We start from the raw sequence: 21,217 nt of genomic DNA, 5'->3' as shown, positions 1-21,217 counted from the left end.
CTGTGGGCCCTTCGTTCTAGGTATTGTAGGGATCGCAGAGGTAAACCCACCACCAAATAGACATTGGTAGCATAGCCTATTGATATGCCAAATGATATGTCTCGATAACTCATATCACTTAGCTGATGACTCATATACCTTTACCTCTTCAATGGTAGAAAATATACCCGTCATTAGAAAAGGGGCAAAATGAAGCTTTCTCATTGGTTACACCTCCATAGTACATTTTCTGTAGAAATGCATCATGAACGCCAAACAGTGTTATATGCCAAGAAAACTAGGGTTGTATATTTCTCCCTTTTAAGCTTGACATGTTATAAAATATGCTATATGATCTAAGACTTTTAAATATGAACTGGATAAAGTGTCATAAAGTCTTGCCTAATAAGAATTTGGCTGAAGGCTAACAAGTGTAACCTTCAGCGATGACAGCTGAAAAATGCTGATCCTCTAGCGCAGAACATAAAATGAGCAGATTTCCAGCCCAATTTTAAATGACTACAGTACATATATAAAATGAGCATGCAGGACCCCAGGGTCTGTTCCTGTATTTATTGTTGTTATTATTATTATATTTTCTGACCATGTCACTGATGGCAAAGAGGATTCCTGATAAAGATCTGTAATAAGGGCTGCTCAAATGTTTAACCACCTACACTGAGGCAAAATATAAGATGTGAACGAAGCCTAAGGTGTGATTGCCCGGTCTTGTCATTGTATACACCACCACCAAACCTTTTCTATCATAAGTAGATTAATAATGCCATAATACTGGATTTAAAAATATATAAGCAAAAACAATGCCTGTTTTTAAACAACACAGTAAATGCATAAAACATAAGGACATCAGGGTAAAAAACAAAGGTGACCATGGAAGTCAAGCTCACTGTCACAGTCTACTCACATGATAAGACCATTACTCTTCCCGTCATAGAGCTATCCATGCATTACCTGTCAATCCAGAGAACAGTCAGTCTATGGCAAGATTTGTTTCATGTGGAAGCACATTAAGCAAGAAAGAAATAAATGACTGTTCACATTGGCGTCATGGTTTAGTTCCTTCTGGTCTTCAATGCACTTGACGGGCAGATCAGTGGCAGCAGACTACCTTATTCTGCCAAATATTTAAAAATAACCCCGCACCTTATAATTGCTGAAAATGAATAATTCCTCGATATTGGAAAAATACTACCACTCCCTCAATAAAATAATGGTATACAGAAGTTTGCAACATATATAATTTCGAAAAATGACGGTGGACTAGAAACAGGAATTATGACAAATATCTCAAGATATCTGATGATGTCAAATTGTCATTACTATACAATAATTACCCTGATCAGAAATGTTATTTCTCTCTTGTGTAATTAATATTTTAGAGACTGATCTTACCAAGCAAGGATCACTTTTACATTGAAATTACTTACTATGAGTTATTACGAGGCAGAATCCCCCCCCCCCCCTTCGGTATTTTTTTTTCCTTTTCTTCTTACATTTCTGCTAATATATCACGTTATATTTTTGTATAATGTTTTAAAAATAATAAAAAGAATTTACAAAAAAAAAAATAACGGAAACATTACGTATCAATGGGATTAAGATGAACCTCTTAAAAGTTATGGGAAACTTTGGTTACAAAAAATCCCACACCTATATGTCAACTATTGTTAATCCACCTACCATCATATAGAACAATATGATCCACTAAATACAAATCTCTTAAATAATGTATAATACATGCAAAAGCACATGATTGTATCTCAATAATATTTCCCAATTATATGTGTATACCAAACAATAGGAACAGACAAGTACCTAACACAGACAGTTAAAACCACAAAAGGGTTACTGCTGAATTATATAAAAAATGAAGGTCAATCACAATCAATGAGCGCTGTGTACGTGAGTGCAGAGAAGACAGTAGCGGTGAAAACCTCTCTAGGGTCCCTCTGGACACCCGACATTCAGCTGCCCAATCGCTCGGGCAGCAAGCTTAAATCCACATTGTATATATACAGTGGGCGGTCCTTAACCGGTTAAGGATGTGGCCTATTTTAGGCCTTCAGGGCGCAGCATTTTTTTGTTTTTTTTATAACTACATTCTAAAAACCTTAACATTTTTATTTAGCCATGAGGGCTGTAATTTCAAAGACGAGTTATATTTTTCAATGGCACCATTGTGGGGACTCCTGTTCCTGCGCCATCACTATACCATACATTTACTGCATTTCGCAGAAACTGAATAGTGTGAATGACGTAAATGTACATCATAGGGAGGAGGGGTTGAGGATTTTCTTTAGGGAGATAAGAAGTTTTAGACTTGTAACTCCCATTTTTTTTTACACAGGACTATTCTAAAACACAACTTCACCAAATTGAAGTCAACTTTCCTCTGACTGATCGGCACTGTTATGACAAGCTTGTTTTTATGACATTAATATAGCCCTCCGTTTCTGGGTGTAACTGGTGCACAAGTAGGGTCCAACCCCGGTCATATATATATGAAAAGGATTGTGCACTGGAGTACAGAGTCCTTTTCATAGATATTATTAGAAATTTAGAAGGAACCAACTTATAGAACTTATCTGGCTAAAGTAATAGATAAGCTCTCCCCTCATTAATACAGCAAACTCATAACTATTAGGTTGTATTAGTCAAACGGCTCAATATTTTAATAATAGTAGAGTGGACCGGCCCTCATACTAGGCAACCCTTATACAAGGCAGCATTGTTAATTGCCATTATGGAATCAGATAATGGTATTTTACAAGTTCACTTGGTTTATATTTCTGAACAGCATTCATTCTTGCCTATAGTTCATCTGAATCTACTTGGACAGGATTTATTTGATATTTTATGCTATATTGGACTATTAACATTATTGTGTATTGTCTTTCCTTCTTGACCTTCTCATTATGTAAGTATAGTAGTAAAAATGTCTTGACAGATATATAGGGAGTAGTTTCATTTTATAAGTCCATATTATGAAGCTATATATGTTGCCTTGGAACCGTTATCTGCTATATTTTTTGTAATGGCTATATCATAAATATAGTTAATGGAACAAGTATTAGTTTTCAACGGTTTCTTGTATGATATGTCAAGCATATTTATGACTACAGTAGACTGTGCAGATTGCACCAGAGTCCTAAGATAGTAACACCAAATGTATTCCGCCTTATTTTAAAAGAAACGAAGCGTAACTTGTTCCAGATTTTTTTTTTCATTGTTTTTTCTTCAATTCCATCCTATTATAATTATTAATATTATTCATTTAGATTTATGCTTTGTTTACTTTCTGAAAATTATTTTTTAGATCAGTCTGCACTGTAGCCTGTTTGGCCACTAGATGTCCGCACCTTGCAATATTTCATCATACATTTTTACTGACAAAACAAATAATGAAAACTGGCAAAAAAAATTATAAAAAAGCACAACAATGTGATATGTCATTTATTCATGATAGTGTAGATTTAGTGCTTTTTTGTTTAAGTGTCATAGTGATAGTATGCCGGTTGTGAACTATTATGGCAACAAAAATGGAAATGTTCCAATGACTATCTCTATTAAAACTGCATGTAAAGATCAGTTTTTACATACTACATTTAGCGTGACGTTTGACATGCACTAAGAGAGTCTAAAAAAAGCAGTGATGGCTTTATCAAGTCTGTAAACGCTGTAAGAGAACAAAAGCCCTATAAGCAGGCAGGTTGGTGGTACAATAACTTATCAATAACTTATCAGACTTATATCACTATATTGTATATGGATCCTATACAGAAGGGTTTCCAAACTAGTGGCTCTGGCCCCCTGCATGTAGCTCCCCAGCTGGAGGCAACCCTAAATACTATTGTGAAATAGGGTGACAAGCATATCACTAACTGCTAATAGTTGGGTAAGATCCAGAAATTCACGACATATCATTAGTATATTAGTAGATTTTTTTCCCCTTTAAAATACCCAATGTGCCTCAACACCACCTGTCATTTGTGAAAGTGGCTCATGACCTAGAAAAGGTTGCGGACTTCTTCCATACAGCATGTAATCACAAGGAATATTATAATGCGCGGTCAAGGTTAAGTAGTGGGCACAGAAAACTTTTACACTAGGTCCAAAGAGCTTCAATCTACACCCCGTATGATTGGGAATTAATAAAATGCTATCATAATAAAGGATTTCTGGCCACTACGGGAAAATAGCTGCAGCTGTAGACTTTAGATAGATTGAATGTAGAGCCATTGACTTCACAAGTCCAGAAAGGTCATAATAATGTTTCCAAATTTATACTTTGACCTTCAGGTGTTATTATTGAAAAAATCTGTTGGATCAATGTTCATGTGCAACAAAATGGGCAAACGGCCAGCGTCCTGAACAGGAGGAGGGCCTGCAGAACATTTGACTTACAATCATGGGTTATAAAGGGCTCATTCACGCAGCCGTATTTGAGGTCCGCGCAGAACTCTAATACAGTGCCCAGACTAGTGTACAAATCCAACAGAAAAAAAATTGTGGCCTGCTCCATCAGATGAATTGCTCCTAGGAGAGAATAGTTCTGTACATATGGCAGCCAACAAAGCCTGTACTGCAGTGCACAGAGGCCGTGTGCTTGACCCCTAAAACTCCCTGTGCGTATATGTGATCTGCATGACCTCTCTATACTGTTAGACACACAGTAGCCCCATGCTGGCGTAGTCTGTATTGAGAGACTGCATGTTGTAGTGATTTTATATAGACTTTTCAAGAAGTGATGGTGGCCAAGAAATGGCAAAGTATATTCTATGTTAAAGTGGTTTTCCAATACTTTTTTTTTTTTTAAAAAACACTGCAACGCTTCGCAATTTCTGTAAATCGGTGTCTAATTTTTTTACTTTTATTTTAACATTACGTTTGTTTGTTGACATCTTGTGGTTTCTTTACCTGTTCGTGTTCGTTCAGTTGCTTTTCCGGTCATTCTGCGCACGGCATCCACCGCTTGTGTCCCAGCATGCAATGTGCCGGGACTTATCACGCCTACTACACTCAACTCCGTCGCCATTCTCCTGCTCTCATTCGAGCAGTGAGAGTTAAAGACAAAGTCCCATTATATCAGTGAACGCGCAGGCGCTACTTAGGCAAGACGTCGACAAACCACTCGCATGGAAGACTGGAAGAGGAGCTCGTCCGGTAGTCAGGATGGAAGAAAACCATACGGGACATCGGTGGAAGAGAAAAGTTATGAAGGTGCCGGCGTCACGTGACACTACATCGTATTAAAAGACTGCGACAGTTTTGAAACGGTAAGTATATTACAAAGACGGTTTATTACATGTTTAAAATGTATTGCATATATGTTTTTCAAAGGTGGAAAACCCCTTTAAGCTTTACAAAGTGGCGCATCTCTTAGCATCCATGTTCACCAATCGTATGCAGAGTTAATGCAATGTTAACATTATGGAAAAACAAGGATAACACTCCAAGTCTTTTCTGTGACTTTGATTTGTGGGACTGAATGAAGTTATACTTGAATTTAACAGTACGCTCACTCTGCCAGTGAGCACATATATCTTTCATTAAAAAGCATGTCGACCTGCTGCGGCTCCAGGCAGTAAAGAGCAAGTAAATCAATCTAAAAGAGTAATTAAAACCAGGTAATAAATGTAGCCTTCAGACATAACACATAATGGCCATCGTACAGCATCAGCTTCACTTTCCCATTTCTGCAGCAAGTAAATTCAATTTATCTGCTCTTCTTCCTGTGTTATTGCTGGATAGTAACATAATTCCTTGTAAAGCAAACACAGCACTGCACCAGGCACTCTTGACTTTTATTGATTTGTAGCTAGTGTATCTTTAGAAGGCCATTAGGCTCTGAAAATAGAGGACTAGCCATTAAGATGATCATTAATCTTACTGTAACTTTTTCTTGTAATACTACAAAAAAAGTATTAAAAATGTACAAACAATTCACAATAGTATTTCAGCTAAACTTATATTGTGAAAAAATGTCCTGCAGTACGGCAAACACACATAAAAACCATTGGGTCATTAAGTCAATTGCGGACCACGTGTCTTTGAAATAAAAAGATGATACCCTTGTGTCTGCCAATCAACACACAGTAAACCAGGTTTTAGCGTTTAACGACATGTCTAGTGTCGAGACTCGGTTATGCTTCTATGAGCCAACTCAAACATAAGTTGTCATACATAAGCAATTTAATAAAATGAAACTAATATTACCTATCTTTTTGATTATATTACCTAAAGTGGTTTTCCATTATAATCATTAATGGAATGTCGGCTAAATATGTCTGATCGTGGGTGTCCAACTCCTACTGACGCCTAAATCAAATAGCTCTGTTTTGCAAGATATAAAGCTTAGTTGGAAATGGTATTGTTTCTCGAAAAAGAAAATTAAGGTACCATGGCCCTTTTATTCTAGGCATTGGTGGGGGTCCCAGCAGTTGGACCCACACCAATCAGATATTGGTGGCATATATAATTGATACAGATGTGTGCACCCTCACCTTTGCTTGAATTTGGTTAGGGACTTTTTTAAATCAATTCAATACAATATTGCGACATGCTAGTAAAACCCTTGACATGCTACAATATACTTAACAACCAATGGGTGACCACACATAGCATCGACATCTCGTAACAGAGTATCACGCAATCATGTTTTATTTCAAAGCTAGTCATCCCGCACAACACATTTCAGGATATGTTGAGATAAGAGGACAGGTACGAAAGGACACATTTTTATGTCATCAGTAATTATGGTGGAAAAAACAATGTAATAGTCACTTAATATGGAGCATATAATTTAACAGTTTATATGACAAAAGAGATGAGCTTTGAATAGGATAAATCTCAAAGGAGCACACATAGGGGGTTTTCCTAGTGTCTGAAAACCCCCATATAAGCAGTTTGGCGGGAAAAAATCCAGGTAAAACAGAAAAAAAATTCTGCCACCACGAGGGAGAGCTCAATTTATTATTGATTTCAATGAGAGCTGTAAAAATTCCTATGCAGTGAGCTTCCCCTAGTGGAAGCTGAAGGAAGACAGCATTTTATACACTATGGATGTGTGAAAGTAACCAGGGGGTTTGGAGGCTTTTTTTAAAAAATAAATAAATAAACTGAACTTTGACCATTATAAGAATTCTGAACCTATTTATTATATAAACTTAAGTTTTAGGTACACTTTCCTGACAGAGACCACCACTAACCCCTGCACCATCCTAAACAATATAATAAAATCAATAACCTGAAACCACACCATGTAAAAGTGTATAATGTCATTTATGTAGAAAGTTGGCAAAGTCAATTTAATCGGGGGCATTTTGCTGTCTTCATTGTGGGCACCAAAGCACTTGGAAACCACCCTTTAAAAATTGTGCATTTGCCCTTGAAGTTGGTGCTCGGATATAGTCGGATGAAGTCAGTAATGAGCTGTCTGTAAGTTCTGAAGGATAAGGATTGGGTGAGGGTGTTCTTTCGTACCAGAGACAGTGACAATGTTTGTGTGTTTGTGTAGTGGGTGCACCTATGTGTAGCTGTTTGTAGCGAGCGTGCATATGTAGTGTGTATGTGCGTATATGTAGCAAGTATGCATGTGTAAAGTGAGTGTATGTGTGCGAGCATATATGTAGTGAATGTGCAAGTATAGCATGATATTATTTGGCCACTGTATGGCTGCATTGTATATAAACTTTACGGTGGTATTATTTAGTCTTTGCATGGTGATATCATGGAGCCACTTTATGATGGTATTATCCAGTCACTCTTTGGTGGTATTATTTAGTCATGGTATGGCATTTACATCAATAATCTATGACAAAAAATCAGCGCCTAAACAAAACTAAGAGACGGCGATTACACCAAAACACAGGGGACTATGCACGTCTGCAAAAATAAATGATAGCATATAATATTGCTTTAAATCTACAATTATCTTTTACAAAAGTATTATAAATAATATGAATGACATTGCCCTTTTTTTTTTTAAATCAAACCAGTTTTTATTGATAGTACAACATACATTATAAATCTCATGTATATCTAATCAATTCCAACAATCTATACATTTTCAGTTTTGTACAGAATATTCAGTTACATTTAACATAACTCCCCCCCCCCCCCCCGCAGTATCTCCTTTCCCTGGCTCGTACATTTTCTCTCCCGCATCATACTGATATATCCATAAGCGATCTCCTGATCATGTCCCCTCAATCTGCCTCCTACCTCCCTGTTGTGCCATAGTTATGTATCCACTTTCCCCATTGTTTATCATGTTTGTGTGTTGCCCCTCGTTTCAGATATATCCGATGTTCCAACGACACCGTGTGATTAACATATCCTACCAGTTCAGACACCTCCGGGGGATCCGCATTCAGCCAATATTTTGCTATCAGCTTCCTAGCGTGGTACAAAACTTTTTTAATAGCCAGTAATTCAGCCCCATCTCCTCCCTCCTCCCCCATACAACCCAACATAAAGATCTTAGGTTCCAACGGGAAATCTCTCCCATATACTCTCGCTACCATGCCTCCAACCTCCTTCCAGTAGTCATTCAGCATCGGACAGTCCCAGAACATATGCTTTATGTCTGCCCCATCAAACGAACACCTGGGACACTCCTTCGTTGGTCTGAGCCGCATTCGCCATAACACCTTAGGTGTCCGATACACCCTATGCAGGAGAAAAAGTTGTGACCGCCTGTGTGCTACATTAATGGAAAGCATTTTGGGCGATTCAAGTATCTCCTCCCACTCTTCATCTGTTATAGTCCCCACATCTTCTTCCCATTTGCGTCTGATCTCCCCCATCGGATCTCCAAGGAATTTGGAAAGTAATGTACTATATATCACAGAGATAATCCCTTTAGTGTCCTTTGCCCCCAATACCTGTTCCATCGCTCCCATAGTGGAGCAGCTCAAGTCCACCGACCTACCCTGGGCCTGTGCTGCGTGACGCAACTGGAGGTATTGATAGAACATCCGATGTGGAAGTCCAAACTCCTCCTGCAATTGTGAGAACAATTTGAGACTTCCTCCCTCATATAACTGGTATACATATCTGACCCCTGCTTGTTCCCATTCCTGAAAGCCGGCCAAGATACTAAATTCCCATAGGTATGGATTGTCCCATAGAGGCATATAGTTGGAGCACCCTGTAACGCCCAATATTTTCTTGCATTCCCACCAGATCCTATGTATCAATAGCAAAGTTGGTTTCCCTTTCGCCTCCCTCCGCAACTTATGAGACTCCATGGCCTCTAGTATATCCATGCACTGACTCAAATAATACACCAGTTTCCCACTAGAGTCCCACTCTTCCCTATTCTTCCAACCTTTAAAGTGTTGCACTTGGGCTGCTAGATAATATATCCACGCATTTGGAATAGCCAATCCTCCCTGGTCTGTTGGTAATTGTAATTTTTCCAATTTAATCCTGGGGATCCCCCTTTTCCACACCAAGTCCCTAAACAAATTATGTATTCTCCTGAACCAGTACTTAGGCAACCACACTGGGGCATTATGCACAACATAAAGAACCTGAGGCATCAGAATCATTTTAATCAGGTTTGCTCTTCCTAGCGCTGAAAGTGGTAGCCCAAGCCATATTCTAGTCTTGTCTTTTAGTTTATCCAATAATGGTTTTACATTCAGTGCGACAAAATCCTGCACCCTTGCCGAGACCGTAATCCCCAGATATTTAAATTCCTTAACACAAGGTATATCAATTCCCCCCACCTGCAGTGGCACCTCTAATGACTTGAGTGGCAATAATGCCGACTTGCTCCAATTAATTTGCAACCCTGAAAATTTACCAAACCGTTCCAATACGGTCATTATCACAGGCAATGATCGATCTCTCTCTCCCAGGAATAGTAAAATATCATCCGCATATAGTGCTATGCGTTCCTCCAGGTCCCCACATCGAAACCCTTCTATACCCGGATGTTGCCTTACTATGTTTGCCAGAGGTTCGATCGCTAGAGCGAATAGTAACGGGGAAAGTGGACATCCCTGACACGTCCCCCTCCCCAATCTAAAAGAGTCTGACATCCTTCCATTGGCTCTGATTCTAGCCACCTTATACAACAATTTTACCCATGTTATAAAATTTCTCCCAAAACCAAACCGCTCCAAAACAGCCCACAAATACCCCCACTCCACGCTGTCAAATGCCTTGGCAGCGTCTAAGGACAACACTGCTCTACACTGCGCATCTGCAGCATCTGTCTGCAAATTCAAGAATAATCTTCGTATATTAACCGCTGTAGATCTTGATGGCATGAATCCCGACTGATCCGGGCCCACTACTTTAGTTACCACTCTTGCTAAGCTACATTATTCATTATCCCATTGTAACCATCACACTTGATAGAAATTGTCTTAAATTGTCTTGATATGACGATGTGATACTTGATGATATACCGCTATTGTGTATACCTTTTGTTTGTGCACTGGATAGATAGTCACCCTCTAACATACATTGGGCCATATTTAAATAAATATTCATATCTATATCTCGAGGCTTGTTCCCAATAAAATAATAGATATATTGACTATATATGAACACTGTATGTGTCTTGACAAAAGACTCTGTTCTTATTTTTTACCTTTTTTTTATTTTATTCTTTCCAGTTTCTCTTTACTTGCTGTTTTGCACCATTGATATAATGTTATTGTTGAAATATGATGCCAATATATTCATGTGAAATATTTTGTACACCTGCAGTGCCTGACGAAGGTCGTTGAACCGAAACGTTGCACGCACATTGCCCATGGCATCGAATTTAATAAAATCGCAAAATTGAACCACATTTGTGTGCCGGATACTTTTCTATATACAATTGGGTTGGGACCCTATTCGTGCACCTCTTTCAATCTTGTGCGCTCTGAACCAACACAGAACAATTTTACCCATGTTATAAAATTTCTCCCAAAACCAAACCGCTCCAAAACAGCCCACAAATACCCCCACTCCACGCTGTCAAATGCCTTGGCAGCGTCTAAGGACAACACTGCTCTACACTGCGCATCTGCAGCATCTGTCTGCAAATTCAAGAATAATCTTCGTATATTAACCGCTGTAGATCTTGATGGCATGAATCCCGACTGATCCGGGCCCACTACTTTAGTTACCACTCTTGTCACCCTGTTAGCCAGAGCCTTTGCCAAAATTTTAACATCAGCGGACAGCAGGGATATTGGTCTATAAGAATCTGGCTGTGTTCGATCTTTCCCCTCCTTGGGAATGACCACTATTGCTGCTTCATACATAGTCTGCGGTAGTCGCCCCCTGGTAAAACTATCTTGGAACACCTCCAACAACTCTGGCAGAAGCTCCCCCCCATATGTTTTGTACAGCTCAGTAGGTATGCTGTCCATCCCTGGAGCTTTTTCATTTGCCATAGAACTCACCGCTTCCTGCAGTTCCTCCAAAGTAATTGGCTCCTCAAGCCACTCTCTCTCCTCCTCCCCCAGAGTAACACACGTCATTTCCGTCAAATATTCTGTCAGAAGATCTTCTGGATAATCTACCCTCGTGCGATACAGCTCAGTATAAAAGGACTTCAACACTCCCAGTATATCCCCTGTTTTTTCCACCAGTGTCCCGTCTTTATCCTGCAATTGGTGGATGAACGCACCCTCCCGCTGAGGCCTAGCCATATTTGCCAACAATCTACCAGTCATTTCTCCCTCCTCATAGTATTTTTGTTGCAAAAACAAGCTTTTATTAGCTGCTTGTTCCAGCTGATGTTCCTTTAGTAGTTTTTGGGCGACCTTCCACTGGGCCAAAGTTTCTACTGTATTATTAGCGATATGGTTCTCCTCGGTTAACGTCACCCTTCCCCTCAGATGTTCTCCCACCTGTCTTGATTTATTCTTTATGATCATGATCTCCCGAATATACACCCCCCTTATATTTGCTTTCATAGCGTCCCATTGGATATCCATAGGAACCGTACCTTTATTAAACTCAAAGTACTCCTGCAGGCTCGCATTTATTATCTCCTCCCCCACTAGGTGTATCCAGAACGGATTTAGCCTCCAGTGCAATCTTAGCCCCCCATCTGTGGGCTGGTTCGGACCTTCAGTATCATCGGGGAGTGATCAGACAATGACCTTGGCAGATATTCCACCCCCTCCACACACTCAATCCCTAACCCGTTACTGAACATCAAATCTATTCTGGATAATGACCCATAAGTAGATGACACACAAGAATATTGCGTAGTAGAGGGCCATTTTGCCCGCCAAATATCTGTATACCCAACCTCCGTCATGTACTTCCCAAACCGCGTCAGAGCAGCCTCTCCTACCCCCCCCCCCCTTTTGGAAATTTATCGCACCTTTTATCCATTACGTTGTTGAAATCCCCCATTAGTATAGTCGGAACCATAGGCCAACTAGCCAACCTCTCCAACACTTCTCTTATTGGAACCACAGAGTATGGGGGAGGTACATACAGTACTACGATTATACATTCCCAGTTAAACAGTTTACAATGTACCCCTACATATCTACCCTCTCCATCTCTAAAGGAAGCCAAACAGCAAAAAGGTACATCCCTATGAACCAGGAGACTAACCCCCCTCGAGTATGTGGAATGAAAGGAGTGGAAACTGTGCCTAATCCAAGCCCTATGTGCCTGTTGCACAGTATCAGCGGTAAGATGCGTTTCCTGTATTACCATCACACCAGCAGACTGTCCTTTCAGGAAATCGAATATAGCTCGCCGTTTTGTTACCTCCCCCATAACTCTCACATTCCATGACAAAAGATTTACCCTACCCCCCATTTAGCCATTTCTTTTATCTGACAGTGGCAATTACCGTTGAATCCAGTGCCAATCAGAGCGTACTGCATTTCAAACTCCCTTTCCCTCCAAAACATTTTCCCCCCTCCACCCACCTCCCTAACCCACCCAACTTTACATAAACTTACCCTCCAAAGAGGGCCCGGGCTGGCGAAGAAACCTCCACCAATGTGACTATTCAGCTTCCCATTCACATTGCAGAAATACATCTCTTCCCGCAATATAAACCTAAGAACCACAAACCTCCCGCCACCTTACCACAATAGACATATAGCATTTCTGTGCCTCAAATAACTGATATTTCAATTAAACTGACAGCTCTGTCTCCCCCTCTCACCATTATAGACATAGAAACTGCAGACCCACATTAGAACAACAAATAAATGCAGAAAACAGTGCCTTAGGCCTCATGCACACGACCGTAAAAACTCCCGTTATTACGGGTCGTAATTACGACCCCTAATAACGGGCTCATAGACTTCTATTGGCGACGGGTGCCTTCCCGTTTTCTCACGGGAAGGTGCCCGTGCCGTTGAAAAAGATAGAACATGTCCTATTTCAGGCCGTAATAACGGCACGGACAGTCCATAGAAGTCTATGGAGCTCTCGTAATGACGGGTGGCTACATGTGTGCACCCGTCATTACGGCAGCGTTGCTAAGCGACGTCAGTAAATAGTCACTGTCCAGGGAGCTGAAAGAGTTAACTGATCGGCAGTAACTCTTTCAGCACCCTGGACAGTGACTACCGATCAGTATAAACCTGTAAAAAAATAAAATAAAAGACGTTCATACTTACCGACAACTTCCTGCTTCCTCCAGTCCGGTCTCCCGCCCGTTGCCTTGGTGACGCGTCTCTCTCGACATCCGGCCCGACGTCCTGGATGACGTTTCAGGCCATGTGACCGCTGCAGCCAATCACAGGTCAATCACAGGCTGCAGCGGTCACATGGACTGCCGCGTCATCCAGGGATGTCGGGCTGGATGTGAAGAGAGGGACGCGTCACCAAGACAACGGCCGGGTAAGTATGAATTTCTTTAACTTTTATTACAGAAAAGGCTGTCCCTTCTCTCTATTCTGCACTGATAGAGAGAAGGGGCTGCCGATTAGTGCAGTGCTATTTTGCCGCCAAAAACGTGCTCGTAAATACGGGTGGAATACGTGTGACACCGGACCCATATTTACGAGCACGGGTTCGTAAATACTGGTGCAAAACGGGTGGAATACGTGTGACACCGGACCCGTATTTACGCCAGTATTTACGGGTGGGAAAAAATATGGTCGTGTGCATGAGGCCTTATTCCCCTGCGCAGCTCATCCTTCTCCTTTTTCATAAAAAGCAGAGTCCCCCCTTCAGCCATCCACCTGATGATCACACCGCCTCTTCCCCTCGATCCTGACGAAGGCGATCTTCGTGACTATCCAGCCATCTCAGCGCATCTTTTGAGTTCTCAAAAAATTGTACGGATCCCAGCGCCGCAACCCGAAGCTTCGCCGGATACAGCATTGAATATTGAACACGCAGATTCCTCAGTCGTCTTTTAATATCTAGAAATTGCATCCTTCTTTTCTGAACCTCTGCAGAAAAATCCGGGTAAAATGACACTTTCACACCATTCACCCGTATATCTTGCTTTTCCCGGGCTTGCCGAAGAATTAAATCTCTGTCTTTATAATGAAGCAACTTTACCAACACAGGTCTTGGCGGCCGTCCAGGTGGGCCAGGGCGAGTTGGTACTCTATGGGCTCTTTCCACCGCAAACAGTGGGGTCAGCGACTCCTTACCAAACACCTCCAGTAGCCATTTTTCAAAATAGGAATCCGGGTTGGACCCTTCTACTTTTTCAGGAATTCCCACCATCCTCACATTATTCCGACGTAGGCGATTCTCCAGATCATCAGCTTTAGATAACAGGTAAGTAACATCCACAGCTACCGCATTTACATCCCTCCTCATGGGCAGCATTCTGTCTTCCAATTCGCTGACCCTGCCTTCCACCGCTGTTGTTCGTTCCGAAACTTTCTGTAGATCGTGACGTATAATGGAGATATCCTCCTTAATTCCGCCCACCTGGCAGGTAAGTTTAGCTAGCGTGGGTCCAGGCTTATGCAAGCTGCGCGAGCCTCGATCCAGCCCTCCTCCTGAGCTGCCTGCAGCATCTTCTCCATTCTCCTCCTCTGACTCCATCTGTGCCCTCAGCGGTTCATACCTAGACCCTGAGCGGCCTGTCTGCTCTTTCCCTCCGTCTGACATCTCTCCATCAGCAGCTGCCTTCATGGGTATCTTTCTGGCAAAGCGCTCCAGCCGGGATGCCGCCTCCCCTCTCAAATCCCTGCTCTCTGCCATCATGCACGTGTCGGCGCCATCTTGTAAGCGCAGCTCACCGTCCTCTGCCGCCTCAGACTTTCTGGAACGGGTCATTACAGCCTCCAACAGCTCCAGAGTCGTGTCCCCAGATTCTCCTCCTTCTCCCCTCTCTGCACAGGTATGTCTCCGTTAGGAGAGTTCAGCCACAGGATATGTACCAGGATATCGGCAGCGGGAGCTCCGGTTCCTGCGTCCGCTCACATATGCCGCTAAGCCACGCCCCCCAATGACATTGCCCCTTAAAATATAGGCAATGCCTAGAACAGTTCAAATCCTTTACTTTGCCAAACTTCTACACATATCGAATCTGATCCCTAGATCCTAGAGGAGAATGAAGAATTGATTTTCACTGGTAGACACTGCATGAACCTATGCAAGCAGAAACACTGGTACTTTTCAGATGAAATGATTCCCTAAGCACTTTCATGTTATTGCATTCACATGTGAATGCGTTTTCTTTGATATTATTAAGCTTGATAACTATAAACTTTGAGTTCTAGGTTTGGCATAGGACTCCAGGCATTATACTCTTGTGGTGTTATAGAAAGTTGTGACACATCTCACAAAGAATTGTTTTATAGTGAGATGTAAAAAATACGCAATAAGGCAATTATGAAATGTGTTCATGGTTTTTTTATTAATTGAAATTCATCTCATAATTAACACTGCTCTCAAAGAATTTAATAAAAATAAAAAAGTAAGAATTTATGCTACGATCTGTAATTAAACAATTGTGCCATTATAAAAAAAAATCACTTTCTACTACAAAGCAATTTTTTCGGGACCATCAGAAACTTTTGTGAGCATCGTCACATCAATGTCAATCACTAAGATGGCAAGTCCCATAGCACAAAGATTCCAAAGCAGTCCACTGATCTTGACTGAATGATTTTAGTAATGTGATCAGGCTACTAAAACGTGCCAATGTAGTTCATGCTAGGTTAGTCAAGTACTACACTTTATCTAATGTACATCTGCTTCTAATAAGAATGATCTTATTTCTGATCATCATTTTTTGACAAAGAGACAGCATGGTTTGTTATCTTTTCCAAAGGAACAGCAGTACACGTCCCTATTTATGAAATTATTAAATATGATGACTATTATGATTATTAAATAACATGATCTACCCATACACCTGTATGTTAGTGCCATGGCACTAAGTCTATTGCATGGCTTGCTAATGTATATTATAAAGTGTCAAGAAAAACTTGAATAATAATGAATGTTTAAATGAATGCATTAATAATAATAATAATAATAATAATAATAATAATAAAGTTAAAAAGAAATTTATACAGTACATAAACATCCTATTATAGTATGTTTATTTTTCTTAAAGTGGATCTCTCACCTCAATATGCTGCGCTAGGTAAAGGCAGCATATTACAGGAACAGGTCCGTTCTCCTAATGGCCAAAATGGCCCAAACAAATATTGTTCTATTTAGCTTAAAGAACACACTGGACTCATAGTTATGAGTCAGGTGTAATTATGATGAGAGCACTCCCCTGGCCTCTCCATGCCCTTCTCGACAGTGATTAATGTGCTGCTGTGTATGCACGTCATCCTGGAATCGACAGGGCACCAGGAATAAAAGGAGTTATGTGGTTTATAAGGGTATGTGCACACACACTAATTACGTCCGTAATTGACGGACGTATTTCGGCCGCAAGTCCCGGACCGAACACAGTGCAGGGAGCCGGGCTCCTAGCATCATAGTTATGTACGATGCTAGGAGTCCCTGCCTCTCCGTAGAACTACTGTCCCGTACTGAAAACACGATTACAGTACGGGACAGTTGTCCTGCAGAGAGGCAGGGACTCCTAGCATCGTACATAAGTATGATGCTAGGAGCCCGGCTCCCTGCACTGTGTTCGGTCCGGTACTTGCGGCCGAAATACGTCCGTCAATTACGGACGTAATTAGTGTGTGTGCACATACCCTTAGGCCTCCCACACACGAGCGTGTTTGGTCCGTGATATACGGTCCGCATTTCCCGGACCGAACACACTGCAGGGAGCCGGGCTCCTAGCATCATAGCTATTTATGGTGCTAGGTGTCCCTGCCTCACTGCCGGACAACTGTCCCGTACTGTAATCATGTTTTCAGTACGGGACAGTAGTTCCGCGGAGAGGCAGTGACACCGAGCGTCATAGATAACTATGATGCTAGGAGCCCGGCTTACTGCAGTGTGTTCGGTCCGGGAAATGCGGCCGACATACATACCGTATATCACGGACCAAACACGCTTGTGTGAATCTTGTTAGCTAATAAAATCCTGTGATCACAGCAGCATCAGCACTGATTCAACCAATAATCAGCATATCAGTCGGGCACTGACAGGTTTGTTATAATTAATACACATGGGGAGAATTCAACATTATTTTCCCTATTTTCTGGAAGTGGTACACTTATTTTAGGAATGATCCTAAAATGAAAGATTGAATGCTATCCATGTTCATTCTGTTGTATTATATTACCTATGAATTTTTTACAAGATCACTTCAGCTATAGCTTTATAAGCTGTTAGGCATTTAACTAGACCCTGCTGGACACAGCAGATTTTATTGATCTGAAATAAGACACATTTACAGCACCTGAGTGCTAATGTTTTGTGTAATGTCCCTGAGCTGGTAATCTTTGGGACATACAGTACTCGAAAGCTGTTGTAATAAATTCTGCTAGGAAATGGTATCCTAAATCAGCACTGCTTAATAGGAATAATTATTTTATTATAGTGCAGCACTGTGAAAACGATGTCCTGTGATTGCCCTTTTTTTCTGAATGGATTCTGATCTTTAAAAGAATGAAATATTAGACAAAGAGAAACTCAGTAAGAAATGCTGTATTTGAATGTGAAAAAATAATAGACCCATTAAATTAAATAACTGCAAAACCTCACAATAATTTAAAAAAGTACCTACAATTCAGGGGCACACCCAAAAGGATAGATTATGGGGATAATACCAACCCATTAAACCCTCACTTCTCCTGGCTTCGGCTCTCCTCTTCAGGCTAATGTACATTAGATAATCTGTATGTAAGATTGTCTGCCATTTGCTGGTGAAAGGTGAACATTACATAGGAGATGCCAGACAGCAATACATACAGACGGCTGTCCGGTCAGAGAGGTAGGGGGAGAGCTCCATCGTCTTCACAACACTGCTGTCTGAAGTAGTCCTGCGTACGCCCTGGCTACAATTTATCAATCATTACATCAGTTAGAATTTTTTTTCCGCTCACTATTCTTCAATTATGACACACCGGTGTATTTACTTCCAAAAACTGGTCAGTTCTTGTTGAAGCATCTCTAGTAAGTTCAGAATTCATGAGTCCAGGTCCTGTAGCAGCAAAGCATCACCAAACCTTCATACCGCCACACGTTTGACTGTTGGGTTCCTGTTCTTATTGTTGAATACTGTTTATGCTTTACACCAGACATAATGAGGCCTGGATTGCATATTTGCCTACCTGTGGAAAAGTAATTTCCCTTTTAGATACTAAATCACCAGTTAACCAAACGCAGCAAAAATTGTGTTCAACTTCATGAGCCACACCCAGGCATGATTACTGCCAGACCTGTTTAACCTAAAGATCACTTAATTAGAACCTCAGTGAATCACCGTGAGAGCCATTATCCACAAAAGGAGAAAATTGGAACAGTGGTGAAGCTTCCCAGGAGTGGCCGGTCTACCAAAATTTCACCAAGAGCACATCAACAACTCATCCAGGAGGTAATGAAAAAACCCAGAGGAACATTTAAATATCTGCAGGCCTCACTTGCCTCAGTTAAGGTCAATTTATAAATTTTTACAATAAGAAAGAATCTGGACAAAAATGGCATCCATGGCAGAGTTGCAAGGCGCAAACCACTGCTGACTAAAAAGAACACAAAGGCTCATATTGTATTTGATAAAAAAAAAATAGATAATCCCTTTGGACTGATAAGTTAAAGGTGGAGCTTTTTGCAAGAAACCGGTTTCTTTATATCTGGTGTAAAGCGAATATCACATACCACCATCAGAACATCATACCAACAGTCAAACCTGGCGGTGATATTGTGATGGTCTGGGGCTGCGGTGCTTCTGCAGGACCTGGACGACTTGTCATAATTGATGGAACCATGAATTCTGCTCTTTATCATAAAATCCTGAAGTAGAATGTCTGCCCATCAGTTTGTGACCTAAACCTTAACCCCTTAAGGACGCAGCCTAGTTTGGGCCTTAAGGCTCAGAGCCCATTTTTCAAATCTGACATATTTCAATTTATGTGGTAATAACGTTGTAATGCTTAAACCTATCCAAGCGATTCCGAGATTGTTTTCTCGTGACACTTTGGGCTTCATGTTCGTGGTAAAATTTGGTCGATATATTCAGTCTTTATTTGAGAAAAATTGCAAAATTTAGAGAAAATTTAGAAAAAATAGCATTTTTCAGAATTTAAATGCATCTGCTTGAAAAACAGACGGTTATACCACCCAAAATAGTTACTAGTTCACATTTCCCATATGTCTACTTTAGATTGGCATCGTTTTTTGAACATTCTTTTATTTTTCTTGGACGTTACAAGGCTTAGAACATAAACAGCAATTTCTCATATTTTTAAGAAAATTTCAAAAGCCTTTTTTTTAAGGTACCTGTTCAGTTCTGAAGTGGCTTTGAGGGGCCTATGTATTAGAAACCCCCATAAAGCACCCCATTTTAAAAACTAGACCCCTCAAAGTATTCAAAACAGCATTTAGAAAGTTTATTAACCCTTCAGGCATTTCACAGGAATTAAAGCAAAGTGGAGGTGAAATTTGCAAATTTCGTTTTTCTTTCTGAATTTCAATTTTATTCTATTTTTTTTCTGTAACAAAGAAGGTTTTACAAGAGAAACACAACTAAATATGTATTGTCCAGATTCTTCAGTTTTTAGAAATGTCCCACATGTGGCTCTAGTGCGCTCGTGGACTAAAACACAAGCCCTAGAAGCAAAGTAGCACCTAGTGCATTTTGGTGGTGCTTTTTTATTAGCATATATTTTAGGCGGCATGCCAGGTATGGAGAGGTGTTGAGGTGCCAAAACAGTAGGAATCCCCCAAAACTGACCCCAATTTGGAAACTGCACCCCTCAAGGAATTAATTTATGGTTATTGTTACCATTTTGACCCCGTAGTTTTTTCACAGCGCGTATTTGAATTGGGCTGTGAAATTAAAAGAATGACAATTTTTCCAATAAGATGTCCTTTTTGATCAGAATTTCTTATTTTCACAGGGAACAAAATGCCCCATTTTGTTGCCCAATTTGTCCTGAGTGCGGAAATACCCCATTTGTGGTGATAAACTGCTGTTTGGGCCCATGGGAGGCCTCAGAAGGAAAGGAGCGCTATGTGTTCTTAGGAGTCCAGATTTTGCTGGATTGGTTTTCGGGTGCCATGTCGCATTTGCAGAGCCTCAGAGGTATCAACGCAATGGAAACCCACCAAAAGTGACCCCATTTTGGAAACAAAACCCCTCAAAGAATTTATTTATGGGTGTTGTGACCATTTAGACCCCACAGTTTTTTCACAGAACTTATTTGAATTGGGCTGTGAATTTAAAAAAAAAAACTTTTTTCCAATAAGATGTAGTTTTGGCTCAAAATGTCTTATTTTCACAACGAATAAAATACCCCATTTTCTTGCCAAATTTGTCCTGAGTGCGGCAATACCCTATTTGTGGCCATAAACTGCCGTTTGGGCCCATGGGAGGTATGAGAAGGAAAGGAGCGCTATGTGTTCTTTGGAGCCCAGATTTTGCTGGATTGGTTTTCGGGTGCCATGTCGCATTTGCAGAGCCCCAAAGGTATCAAAGCAATGGAAACCCACCAGAAGTGACCCCATTTTGGAAACTACACCCCTCAAGGAATTCATTTATGGGTGTTGTGACCATTTAGACTCCACAGTTTTTTCACAGAATTTATTTGAATTGGGCTGTGAATTCAAAAAAATGTAATTTTTTCCAATAAGAGTTAGTTTTGGCTCAAAATTTCTTATTTTCACAAGGAATAAAATACCC

At 40.7% G+C, this 21,217-nt stretch overlaps 1 protein-coding gene across 9 annotated transcripts in view; it reads right to left on the bottom strand.

Annotated features, from left to right (window-relative positions):
• The window catches only part of MAPK10 (mitogen-activated protein kinase 10), a 239,964-nt gene that overhangs the window by 157,436 nt on the left and 61,311 nt on the right, over positions 1-21,217 (bottom strand). The gene's annotated exons all lie outside the window — the stretch shown is intronic.

The sequence above is a fragment of the Rhinoderma darwinii genome, chromosome 1 (genome assembly GCF_050947455.1).
Source record: "Rhinoderma darwinii isolate aRhiDar2 chromosome 1, aRhiDar2.hap1, whole genome shotgun sequence".
NCBI classification, from domain to species: Eukaryota; Metazoa; Chordata; class Amphibia; order Anura; family Rhinodermatidae; genus Rhinoderma; species Rhinoderma darwinii.
Note: the sequence above shows the minus strand (reverse complement) of the source record. Positions and strands in the feature narration are given on the sequence as shown.